The following is a 13,293-nucleotide window of genomic DNA, read 5'->3' as shown; positions in this document are numbered from 1 at the left end:
TGCCTGCATCCCTTGTCGTGACGAAAATGCCCGTATGGTGCGGTGTCAGCCGCACCGTTACGTTCATCTTCTTCTATGCCTAAGGTAAAGCTTTCTTGTATTGATAGAAGTGTTCATTGGATGCGGTGCGATGCTGCATCGCTGTGAATACTTCCGTTTTCATACACCAGATGTGATGCTATGTCGCATCACTCTACCGTTCTCATGTTCCATGTAAGTCCTCCTTCGTTACTAGATAGATTGGATTCAACCCTTGTGCCGACGCGTTCCCGCATGGGCACAAGTAGGTTGTTAGCTAGTGGGGGTTTTGATAAGGGTAATGGTCACTCGCGGTCAATGCTGACGCGAGATCTGGGACCATACCCCTTCAAGTCCCCCCAGTCTAGTGTTGCTGCCACATACAAGTTGTATGTGGGAGGAGTACTGGACTATGGTGTTTGGAAGGTAGTTTGGAGTCTGGAGAAGATCCTAGACCATGTGTGGTCTTTTCTGTATGTAAATCAAGCTGGAGGTCTGGAAGGGTTATCTGACGCCTCTTCCATATCGGTGAAGGAATCTCGTCGGACGCGAAATTCTCAGCCGATTTATGTCACCAGGTGGCTTGCCACCTGTTGTTGTGCCGAAGGTCTCTTGGAGACTTTGTTAGTAATGCTGCACAAACTTCAAACCAACCTCTGAGATGGTGGTTTGAAGGTATGCAGAGGTTTCCCATCCTTTAAAAGGTGGTCTTTTCTTCATACCAATTGTTGAATTGGTGCATGAAGAAGAAAAGAAACTTTTGGACCAATCTGTGAGACTGGGATCAAAAGTGGTTGATGCTTGTAAGTGCTTTGCTCAAGCTCTATGTTCAGCATCTAGTCATGAGATGACGATCCCTTTTTTGTTGGGTTTTCGTGTTCGTCGTCATAGCTCTCTAGTAACCGCACGTTCTTTGCGGTTACCTCGTTGCGTCATTGTTGGCCATGTTTGGTCGAACAATGTATATTCGTACTATGGGTAAATAAACATGGTCATAGGCAAGGGTATGCCCACCATTGTTTATTCTATGCGGCCCATAGGCGGGCAAACAAAGTCATAAGCAGACTTGTTACCGCTGTTCGGACGCTTGCTTTCCGACAAAGGCTCGTTTAGAGTGCCTATCTGCGTTCGTTTTGTAGCCGCTTACCTTCCCGCTCCAATACCGAGTTTGCCTTGAAGTAGCATTGCTCGGTGATGTGGAGTGAGCTTGGCTCTTCCGTAGCAACCACTCTGCGGAAGCTATGGTTATGTCCGTAGCTCCTCGTGAGTGTCGGTGGTTTTGCATTACCACATTCGCTTGAAGCGGGTGTGTTGCTCGGATGTAGCTCTTGAAGGTTCAGGAGACAGGGTTGCTGATGTGCGTTCGCATGCATTCCCTTCCTTCCTTTTGTTAAAGAAGGTGTTCATGTACCCTCTGCGGTTGTGAACCGGACATGAGGGATTTGAAGCTTGAAGAGAATGAAGGCAATGCGGTTCCCCTGTGTCTGAGATGCGGTTCAGTCCAACGGACAACGCTAGTTCTGAGCATCTGACACACCTGAACGGGCTCGTGTGTGTCATGTCCGCATATTCCACGTGTGCTCGTGGGTAGTGCGGATAGGTATTATACCCCCTTATAGTGTAGAGACATATATTTTTACCTATTTTTAGGGGTATGTTAAAAAACGACATGCGGTATGGGTTATGGTGCGGCATACCAGAGAAACCGCATGCCGCTTATAATTGGATAATGTAGTCGCTTTTTGTTGCATACGTGGCTGATCTCACGTGTGAGTTGGTGGAAGTTGGTGAGATCTTCCTGGAATGTGATGAAATGAAAGGACGTTTGCACTGCCCGAGGCATTAAATGCACTGTAGCGAAGAGTGTAAACGTCTCCTTTGTCAGGCGCGTGGGCGGCCACGCGCGCGTGATAACCGTCAGCGAAAACGGCGCTCGACACGTGGTGTCATACGATTCGCTCTTTTTTAACGTGATGATTTGTTTTCTCCCTCCGCATTAATTGCGATGGGTATATAAGGGGAAACCGTTCGTGGTTTCCCCTCACTTGTTTGAAATTTCAAAAATTTGCCGGTGAGAGAAACCTTGTTCTTTGTCTTCTCCGACGAAATTTTTTGAAGTTCCAGTGAGGGTTTCTAGTTTTTCTGTTCACCATCTTCTATTTCTTTGATATTCTTGATGGCTGAACCATCTAATCCACACAATGTGGAGGGTGAAAACCCAGAACAGCCGGTAGTGGCTGAAGAAGAAGAAGAGGGGGCTGCCGGTGGTGGATTACCGGCGTTAAAGTGGACCAGAAAAAGCTTTGATCGTCTTATGCTTGATGTCCAAATGCCCCGTGAGTATGGGGCTCAGTATCCATCGGAGGGTGATACTGGTGCCGACGCTCCGGCTGGTTATGTGACCATGTGGGCCGACTTTTTTGTTGACTGTAATCTCCGGTTATCGTTGACGGTGTTTGTTGTGGATATCTTGGAGTGGTACAAGGTCCACATTTCTCAAGTGAGTCCGTTTGGTATGATTCGGATTCGTAATTTTGAGTTCACCTTCCGTGCTCTTGGTATAGAGCCTACCGTCGGAGATTTCCGACGGTTTTATCAGATGACTGTGTCATTGGGTTTCTTTTCTTTCCGTCAACGAGACGGTAGCCCCAAGCTGATGACTCCTCCCAAGGGGATGACGATGTGGAAGAAGAAATTCTTCTACGTCAAGGCTGCTGCCATTGTTGCAGACATGACGTTTCGGAACGTGACCGAGACGATCATAGGGGAGACCATTGCGATGCCCAGTTTGAAATCAGTGCAGTGGTTTCCGCAGCTTCAGACTATTGAGTCTGTGAAGCTGACCAACACGCAACTGTGGTTGTTGCGTATGATGTTGACGAGGAGGAACAAGAACTCGAGACCCGTGGTGCGGGAGAAAAGCGGTGGTACGTACTCTTCATGTGTTTAAGTTCCCTATTCTTTTTTGCGGTACTGACTTTATGTTTGTTATCAGAGGATGCTCCCGCATGGAGGATGTTTGCCCCGGATTTCCTTGGTACGGTTGAGACCGTAGTTTGTGCGGATGGTGAGGAGGATCATAATGCTATCATCCGTAGTAACTTCCGGGTGCCTACTGAGGCCGCACTGGCAGTTGAGTTGCCGCCAGGCAAAGGTATAATTTGGAAGCTTTTTCACTTGTGATGATAATGTTGGTTTATTGACTCACCCTTTGGATTGATTTCATGCAGGTGATCTTGGGGCCTTAGGGGACCCCGAAGCGAAAGGTGTGCCAAAGAGGCAAACTGTGAAGGGCGTGCGCTTTCGCCAAAAGAAGATAAAGGAGGTCACTGTTGTGCCTCATCTGGTGCCGCAGGCGGCAGGTATCTCTCACTCTTCTTTTCGTCGATACATGGATTATGTGATAGTAGCTGATAGCCTTGAGGGTTTGGGTACAGCTGCGGGGTCGCGTTCTGGTGCTGCGAAGAAGCAGGCAGAAGAGACGGCCGCGGGGGGGACAGCTGCGGGTCCCCCTGTTATTGGTGAGAAGAGAAGGACAGAGCAGAAAGCTGCCGGTGGTGCTGAAACCAAACGTCGGAGACTGGTAACCAAAAGGTCTGCTCCAACGCAGAAAAAACCTGCGGTTGTCGTTGGTAAGTGTAGGCTAGCTTGTCTTAACTGTTATGTGTAACTTGTTTTGATAGCTATTTGACTTTGTTTTTTGTAGAGCTTCAAGATGAAGATGTCTCTATCTTTGATGCTCCAGGGTCACCCCCGCGTGCCACGGATGCAGGTGCAACTGAGGTGCCATCGACACCCCCTGCCAAGGTGGTGTCGGAGTCGACGGTGCGGACAGAGGGTACCGCAGAGAATGCTGCGACCCAGATATTTGACACTGTTGACTCGTCCAACAATCTGATCTCTCCCAATGAGGGAGACAATTTGAGTGTGCGGTTCGCCGATACTGGGAAGCAACATTCTGCTGCCGAACCGCAAAAAACTGGCGCTGAAACGCGGCAGCATGATGCTGAGCCGCAGAAGTCTCCTGTTGATAAGGGTACCAGCTCGTCTGCCGGTGGTGCGGGGTATGATGGGCCTCCAATTCAGCCTGGGGAGTCTGAGTTGGAGTATTACTACCGCACTTACACCCAGGGTCGCAGTACTGTGTATCACCGACCCCCCTGGACTGTTATGCAGGGGGATGATATTTCCAATGACCCTTCTGCATGCAAGGAGATTTTGGGTGGTTTGGGCACCCCTTTTGAAGTGGAGCGAGCCCGCGCTGCACCCCGTGAGCTGCGCATAAACCAGCTCTCAACAATGTTAGTAGGGTCTTCTATTGTGGTGAATGCCATCTTGGAAGACTACAAGGTGTTGGGTCGCCGCGAGGAGGAGGCTGCTCGTATGCGGGCGGAAGCGGAAAAGTTGGTCCAGGCTGCTCGTGCGGGTGCGGAGCAGCTCGAGAAGGACAAGGCTGCTTTTGAGAAGCAGAAGCAGACTTCTGAATGGGCTGCCACTACCCAGCTGAAACAGGTGCGTACCCTTGCTAAGCTTCTTGCTGATGAGCGCAAGAGTTGGAATGAAAAAATGTCCAATGAGCGCAAGAAGTGGAATGAATCTTGGGCTAAGCAGAATGACATTCTGTTTCATGCTCGGCAGGAGTTGACGAATGCCAAGGCGGCGAACGTTACCTTGAGCCAGGAGAAAGCTGCGGCTGAGGCCATTTCTGTTAAAGCGCTGCAGGCGAAAGCCGACGCCCTGAAGGCGCTTGAAGAGGCCAAAGAAGCCGGGGCTCGTGCCGCGAAAGCCCTTGAGGAGGCTGAAGAGAGGGAGAGCCGTGTTTCTAAGGCTCTTGAAGAGGCGAATGCGGAGCGCATTCATTTGGACAAAGTTGTTGCCAGCCTGCAGGTATGTTTCTTTAACTTTGTTACTTTCTTCCTTGTTTCGTAAATGTTTATCGTGTAAACTGTTTACTGTTTTTTGACAGGCTGAGGTTCAGGCTCGGGAGGTCGCGGTTACAGACCTTACTGCCCGCGTGTCTGTTGCGGAGAAGCGGGCTGATGCCGATGTTGAGGCCAAGGATGCCTTGGTGTCCTCTGTTGACCAGTTAGAGGCCGACCGTGAGTGGTTGCGGACTCACGGCATCGCGCGTGTAAGTATCCGTTTCCTTTACATTTGCTTGGATTAGTATCCAAGACTTATGATCCTTTTATTGCAGATTGTTGAGGCTATCATGAATGCCCCTGAGACCGCGGCTGGTTTGGATCTGGTCAGGGATCGCGCGCGTGATGCAGGCTTTAAAGCTGGTTATAACCGCCGCATTGGGGATATCAATGTATTATCCGCAGGCGGTTATACTGATAAGCGATCCGGGTTCCATGGTGTGGACACCGAGTCGCTTCTTAAAGCGGCCGAAGTCTCCTTTTATGATACGCCCCTTGCCTGTGTAGGGGAACTGGACGATTGTTTGGAGGCTGCGGACTATGTTGACCGCTTGCGGATGCTTTATCCGGATGCGGAAGAGGAAGAACCCGCTGGTGGTGTCGGAGGAGATGCGGGAACCAGCGGTACAAAATAGGGTTTAGGTTGGCTAGTGTGCCTCCTTTTTGTGTTCCCCTTGTATAGAATAGGAACTTTATGTAAATTCATTAAGCATCATGTGGGTGCTTGAATTTTTTGAATACAAAGTTTTTTGTTCAATTTGTACAAGTGTTTTTAATTCTTGCATGTTTGAACGTATGTATGCGGAAACCCATTTGTGAATGGGGTCAAGTAGACTCCATACTTTTTGTCGTATGAGGACGCGTCAATTCTGTTATTTACCGCGTTAGGGTTTTAGAATTGTGTAAGCTTTGTAAAAGCTTATATGTCCGGAACTCTACCCATTTGTGAATGGGGTCAAGTGTACTCCATACCTTTGTCGTATGAGTCCGCGTCAATTCCATTGTTTGCCTTTTTGGGCTCAGGAATTGTGTAAGCTTTGTAAAAGCTTAGATGTCCGGAACTCTACCCATTTGTGAATGGGGTCGAGTGTACTCCATACCTTTGTCGTATGAGTCCGCGTCAATTCCATTGTTTGCCTTTTTGGGCTCAGGAATTGTGTTAAGTGTTTAACAAAAACTTGTTTATCCGGCCGGATAAATATGCAAGTCTTTTTGCCTTTTGCTGGCCTATTACAATATTTGTGTGTGGTTACCACTTTGTATGGGTATCGCGAATGAAGATTTTGCCAATCTGTTTTTGGGATACCGCAAAGTGGAACACGCATTTGTAATAGTAATAACAAACAATAATGTATAAAATTGCTTATTTATTTATTTGCAAATGGCCTGCGGCCCGATAGGTTACATAGAGAAATGTAAGAACATGGCTTACATATAACAGCGTCGAAGCTGTTGTGCATTCCATGTGCGTGCGATAGGTTCGCCTTCTAGTGTCTGCAATTTGTACGCGCCTTTCCCTAAGACCTCTTTGATGAGGTAGGGTCCTTCCCACTTGGGGGCGAGTTTGCCTGGGCGCTCGGCATTAGATGCCTCATTGTCGCGTAGGATGTAGTCTCCTGGGTTGAAAGTACAAACGCGGACGCGCGCGTTGTAGTACTTTTCAAGTTTGGATTTATATTTGGCCTCGTTGATGGCAGCGTTTTCGCGCCTTTCTTCCAAGAGGTCCAAATCGATCCTGCGTTCCATGTTGTTGTCTAGTTTTTCAATAGCCAACATTCTAGGAGAGGGGAGACCTACTTCTGCGGGGATCACCGCTTCTGAACCGTAGACTAGGCTGAAAGGTGTTTCCCCATTGCTTGTTTTTGGGCTTGTACGGTGAGCCCATAAGATACTTGGGAGTTCATCGACCCAGCCACGCCTGGCCGTTCCCAACCGTGCCTTGATCCCTTCGACTAGGCTTTTATTGATACTCTCAACTTGGCCGTTCCCTTGCGGGTGTGCGACTGATGAGAATATGTGCTCAATATGTAGTTCTTTTAGCCATTTTTGGAATTCGTCGGCAGCGAAGTTGGTGCCGTTATCGGTGACAATGCACATTGGTAAACCGAAACGGCAGATGATGTGTTCCCAAATGAACTTCCTCGTTATCATAGCAGTGGTTGAGGCGAGTGGTTTCGCTTCTACCCATTTTGTGAAGTAATCGACTGCTACTATGATAAACTTAACCGCACCCGGAGCGTCAGGGAATGGTCCCACAACGTCAATTGCCCATTTCTGAAAAGGCCATGCGGTTGTGACGGGGACTAAGTTGTTTTTTGGCCGCAAGGTTTTTGGAGCATGACGTTGACAGTCGATGCACTTGCGCAACTCTTTGACGGCGTCCAGGTGCATGCCGGGCCAGTAATACCCGGCATTCATGATTTTGGCCACTACCATGCGTGGTCCAGCATGTATGCCACATATGCCCTCGTGTATCTCTCGGATGAGGTATGTGGCATCCTGGGGGTTGACGCATCGTAGTAGTGGCCCTAGGTATGATTTGCGGTACAAGATACCGTCTCCCATTTGATAATGGCACGCTTTGTATTGGAGCTTGCGTGCCTCTGATTTGCTTTCGGGAGTCACACCGGATTGTAGATATGCGATAATAGGTGTCATCCATGATGTTGAACCGTATTGAATGACGTTGACTTGGCGCAGGGGTACCGAAGGATTTTGCAGGATTTCGATGCGTATCTCCTTTGCCAAGTGTTGGAAGCTGGTAGATGCAAGTTTTGATAGTGCATCTGCAGACTTGTTTTCGCTTCGATTAATATGGCGAATATTGAACGAAGCGAACTTGGATTTTAGTTGCAGGACTTGCTCGAGGTAGAGGATCATGATATCCCCTTTTGCGGCATAGTCGCCGCGTACTTGGCCTGCAACTAACAAAGAGTCGACGTGTGCTTCCAGATGTTGCACGCCGATTTTGACTGCTAAACGTAGCCCTGCTAACAGAGCCTCATATTCTGCCTCGTTGTTTGTGCTTTTGAATTCGAGGCGGATTGCATATGTAAGCTCCTGGCCGTCAGGGCTGACGAGTCGCAGACCTGCACCCGCACCTTCGTCGTTGGAGGCACCATCTGTGAATAGTGCCCATGTCTCGGAGGAGGATGGCGTTGGTGCAGGAGTTTGTGCTTCTTCGCATTCTTGGATGCGATTCACCGGTACTTCGGCGGCGAAATCAGCTAAGATCTGGCCTTTAATCGCGGGGCGCGGTTTATAGTGTATCGTGTGCGCGCCCAGCTCGATTGCCCATTTTGCTAATCTCCCAGAGATGTCGGGTTTGGAGAGGATCGGGCCGATCCTGTAATTGGTTAGCACTGTGATGACGTGGTTTACGAAGTAGCGTCGCAACCGTCTTGAAGCGTGCACTAATGCTAGCACCAATTTCTCCATTATTGAGTATCTCGTCTCTGGGTCGTTGAGCATCTTGCTGATGTAATAGATGGGTGTTTGGACCCCCTTTCGCTCCACTATTAATACCGCGCCCACCGCGTTATCCGCGGCGGATAGGTATAAGATGAGTGGCTCATCCTTGCATGGTGCGGTTAGAGTTGGGAGTTATATCAAACACTCCTTCATTTCCCGGAAGGCCTGTTCAGCCTCTGCGGTCCACTGGAATTGTTCTTTCTTTGAACAGCTCCGCAGGGTCTTGATGAACGGATAAGACTTAGCTGCGTGGTTGGCTAAGAATCTGTTAAGTGCCGCTAGCCTGCCGGCTAGCCTTTGCATATCCTTCATCGAGGAAGGCGATGGCATGCGCTCGATCGCCTGGACTTTCTCCGGGTTTACCTTGAATCCATCTTTAGTCACGATGAACCCAAGGAATTTGCCTTCTTCCATTCCAAACGAGCATTTCCCTGGATTGAGCTTTATGTTAACGCTGCGCAGAGTTTGGAATGTTCTTTCAATATCTGTGAGCATGGTATCCTCTTCCATGCTCATGACGACCAGGTCGTCCATGTAGATTTCGACACTTTTGCTTATTTGGCCGCGGAAAGTGTCGTTCATCAACTTTTGGTAGGTTGAGCCCGCGTTGCGCAACCCAAACGGCATTTTTGTGTAGCAGTAATTTCCGGTGGGAGTCCGGAATGCTGTTTTGTCTTCATCCTCGATTGCCATTTGTACTTGATGGTACCCTTTGTAGCAATCGAGGAAACACTTCCACCTGAATGGTGCGAGATTATCGACTTTTTCGTCGATTTCTGGAAGTGCGTAACAATCCTTGGGGCAGGCTTTGTTAAGGTCCTTGTAATCGACGCACATGCGCCAGCCCCCGGACGGTTTTTCTACCATGACTGGGTTGGATAACCACGTCTGGTATTTGACTTCCCGCAGGATGCCTGCGGAGAGCAGTTCTTCGATCTGCTCTTGCATCGCCTGATTTTTAGCTGACCCAAGGTGGCGTTGGCCTTGGATCACTGGCTTAATACCTGGCAAGGTATTCAAGTGATGTTGCGCAATATCACGTGGGACCCCGGTCATGTCTGCGGGTGTCCACGCGAAGATGTCCTGGTTCCCGAAGAGAAGCTGCTTCAGTTGCGCTTTTGTGGTCGGGGATAAGGCGTGACCCAATGTGACCTTTTGTTCTGGGTATCTCGCGTTGAGAACCCACTTTTCTGGTTGGTCGTTGGGAGTGGGCTTTGCGACCTTGGTCGGACGTACTTCGTCCGACATCATGACGTCCCTGCGGGCATAGATTATCGCGACCCCCGATTTGGTTGGGAAACCAACCGCAGAGTGGGGGACGGACGTAATCATATTGAAATCTCCTTGGGATTCTCTCCCGAGGAGTACGTCATATCTGGAGGTGTGAGGTAAAACCATGAAGTTTACCTCTTCTGTCCTTGTGCGGTTTCCGCTGGAAAGACGCACAGGGAAAGTAATCTGGCCTAGGGGAAAGACAGTTTCCCCTGCGAACCCGGTTAACGGGTAATCTACTGCTTGCAACCGATCTTTGTCCTCCTTGTCGAACTGGTTGAAGCATTCTTCGTAGATTATATCAGATGTACTGCCCGGGTCGATGAATAGACGCTCGGTGCAGTAGTGTGCCAGTTGGCCTGAAATGACGACGGCGCGCCTATCGCGCGGTCCGCCTCGGACTTTTGGAAAGACGACTTGCTCGTCTTTCCAGTCACATTCCGGCCTTCTTGCCGCTTTGCGCGGCCTGCCCTTGCCTCCGTGGATCATGTGGGTGGAAGCCACGTGCATGGTTCTCTTCCCGGAGGAGGTACCTTCGCCATGAGGGGTAATGCGCTTGGTGGGTTTTTGCCCACCTGGCAAAAGGTGTTGCAGTTTCCCCTCTTTTAAGGCGCGCTCAATCTCCAGTCGAAGACTGATGCAGTTGTTGGTGGTGTGGCCCGAGTCCTTGTGGTACTCACAGTAGAGTGTGAGGTCCTGATTTTTCTTGGACTTCATTGGTTGGGCCGGTCGCAAGAACTGTGGGTCCGCAAGGAGGACCTCACTTGGCGACATGGTGATCTCGGTCCAGTTGCGGTCCCGAGAATCTTTTTTTGACGCCCGACTGTCTCGGGCGGGGTTGTAGTTCTTTGGGTCGAACGTGTTGGTTCGCGGGAAATACGGTTTGGAAATATCGCGATTTCCAACGTCCCGGTTGCGTTTATTGTTACGCTTGGACCCTTGGTGGGATGTTTCGGCTTGGGGCTTTGCCTTTGTGACATGCGGTTCAAGTGACCGCTGTGTCTGGGCGTATGTCTTGACCGAGGTCATGACATCTTCCCATTTTTTGGGCAAGCCCTCCTTGCCAGAGACTGTCATGATCATCTCTCTGTCTTTGACGGCCTGGATGAAGTGGTTTCGTGCCATCTGGTCTGCCACGTCACCAATCTCCAGGCACTCTTTATTGTATCGGACGACGAATGCTTCGAGCGATTCGTCGTCTCTTCGCCAGATGTTCATGACGTCCAACGAATCACGTTCGTGGCGTCGCTGCTGGCTAAAATGAGCGAGGAACTTGGTACGCAAGTCCTCGAATGAATCCAGTGATCCCACTGGCAAAGAATCGAACCATGCCCTGGCCAGGCCCGTAAGGGTCTGGGGGAAAAAATTGCACCAAGTGGGTTCATCCCACTGGCCGTTGATGCCCGCGCCCATGAAGATGTTCATGTGGTCGTCCGGGTCGGTCGAACCACTGTATTTCCCAACGTTGAATGGGAACTTTGTCGTGGTGACATGGGCGTTGGCAATCCGCGTGCCGAACTTGGAATTTTCGGCCGCTGCCTTTGGCCTGTATGGCTCGTTCGCAGGGCGCTTTGCCGCCCTAAGGTATGTGTTGCGGGGGTGACTGGGAGGAACATAGTTGCGTCCTCCCGGTCTGCTGCTGGTGTCATGCGAATCACCGCGGTAGCTATGGTCGTCAGGGTCGGTATGACCGTACCCTTCGGTGTATGGTTGTGGGCCCAATCGGCCCTGAATGCCTGGGCCGCGTCGGGAGGTTGATCGCCTCCTGTCCTCGCCATGGGGGCCAAGGCGGGTATGTACCGGTCCTCTGGTATGGGACCCGTATGAGGAATCGTCCTCGTTGAGGGTGTGGACCGAACAGTAAGACGATCCCCGTTCTTCACGTCGTCTTCTTGAAGCCGGGCGTGAATGTATCCTGCCGTCGTATTGTAAAATACGCTCAACAGGGGTGTGCGGTGCTGGGGGAAGCCCAGCTCGTATATTCCCTTCAGTACAAGCGCGGTTGTATGCTGCGGTCAGCATGGCTGCCTGCTGCTCGTACCAGGTATGAACGGTCATGCCTGGTGGGATCACAGATGGGAACTGTGATAAGTCATGTCCAAACATAAAGGAGGGACTCCTTTGTGTGGACGTGCCGATGTGTCCGGGTTGGGAGGTCGAGGCATTGACCCCTACCGGAGATGGGATTGGAGGATTTTGGTTATCCGCAATGTTGTGTTGGTGATCAGTCATGATCGTGAGAGAGGAAAAAGGATGGTTTAGAAAATGCTAAGAGTAGCGGTGGGCGCCAATGATGAAACAATGGTTAACCGGGCAGGGTTAACACACTGGTCTCGTCAAGAAGGGTTAATCCCTTCCTCTCGAGGATCGCTGGCTGGATCACCGGTGGTTGATCTCCTGCACAAGGAAACAAGCCGTGACTCGTAACAAGGAGGATGGGGTGGGGGGTGCTCCTTGTTACCACTCTCCGGCGTGAGAATCAGTAGTTTGCTTGGGAAGTAAAGTAAGATAGTAGTAGTAGTGAGAGAGTTGTGAAGAGATACCTCAAACCTGGTTTGGGGTTGGTATTTATAGCCGAGGAGTGAAGGAGGATGATGATGGATGGACTGACGACGTGCTGCACCTTTGCAGGTGTGTCAGGCTTGTCGGTTGTGGAGGTTACGCCACGTCAGACCATTGCTTACGTAGCTCTGACAGGTAACTGCCATTGGTGCCACTTGCACTGTGGTGTCAGTCCCACTTGTTTGAGTGCATAGGATGCGGTGCAAGCCGCATCGCTACGTGCGGTAACATCTGAAGTTACCGCGTCTCCTACTTGTGATCAAGGAATACGCGAGATGCGGTGCTAGCCGCATCGTCGTCTTACCTGCATCCCTTGTCGTGACGAAAATGCCCGTACGGTGCGGTGTCAGCCGCACCGTTACGTTCATCTTCTTCTATGCCTAAGGTAAGGCTTTCTTGTATTGATAGAAGTGTTCATTGGATGCGGTGCGATGCCGCATCGCTGTGAATACTTCCGTTTTCATACACCAGATGTGATGCTATGTCGCATCACTCTACCGTTCTCATGTTCCATGTAAGTCCTCCTTCGTTACTAGATAGATTGGATTCAACCCTTGTGCCGACGCGTTCCCGCATGGGCACAAGTAGGTTGTTAGCTAGTGGGGGTTTTGATAAGGGTAATGGTCACTCGCGGTCAATGCTGACGCGAGATCTGGGACCATACCCCTTCAATCTCATTTCACTCTAAACTGAATACTAATTTGCATTCTCAAATGGCTAATCATTCATACGATGATAAATATAATATTAATCAAGCTTGGTGTTAAATAAAAACCAAGGTAACCAAAATACAAAGCAAAGCATGCTGACGTCGGATATAATACACGAGAAAAGCAACAAGTTGAAAATTGAAGTTAGTAGCTTCAATTAAAAAAATATATTTGCAGAACGAGAAGAACCCGTGGAGGAACAAGTCAAACGAATAACTAACTCAATTAAGACGAATCGGACCCAACTTAAGTTTGATCAAGATCAGAAAATTATCGAGCAAACAAGACCATTTTGGGTTGTGTGGAACAACCAATCTCATCGAAACCGAAGACGTTAA

The sequence above is a fragment of the Helianthus annuus genome, chromosome 5 (assembly GCF_002127325.2).
Source record: "Helianthus annuus cultivar XRQ/B chromosome 5, HanXRQr2.0-SUNRISE, whole genome shotgun sequence".
NCBI classification, from domain to species: domain Eukaryota; kingdom Viridiplantae; phylum Streptophyta; class Magnoliopsida; order Asterales; family Asteraceae; genus Helianthus; species Helianthus annuus.
Note: the sequence above shows the minus strand (reverse complement) of the source record.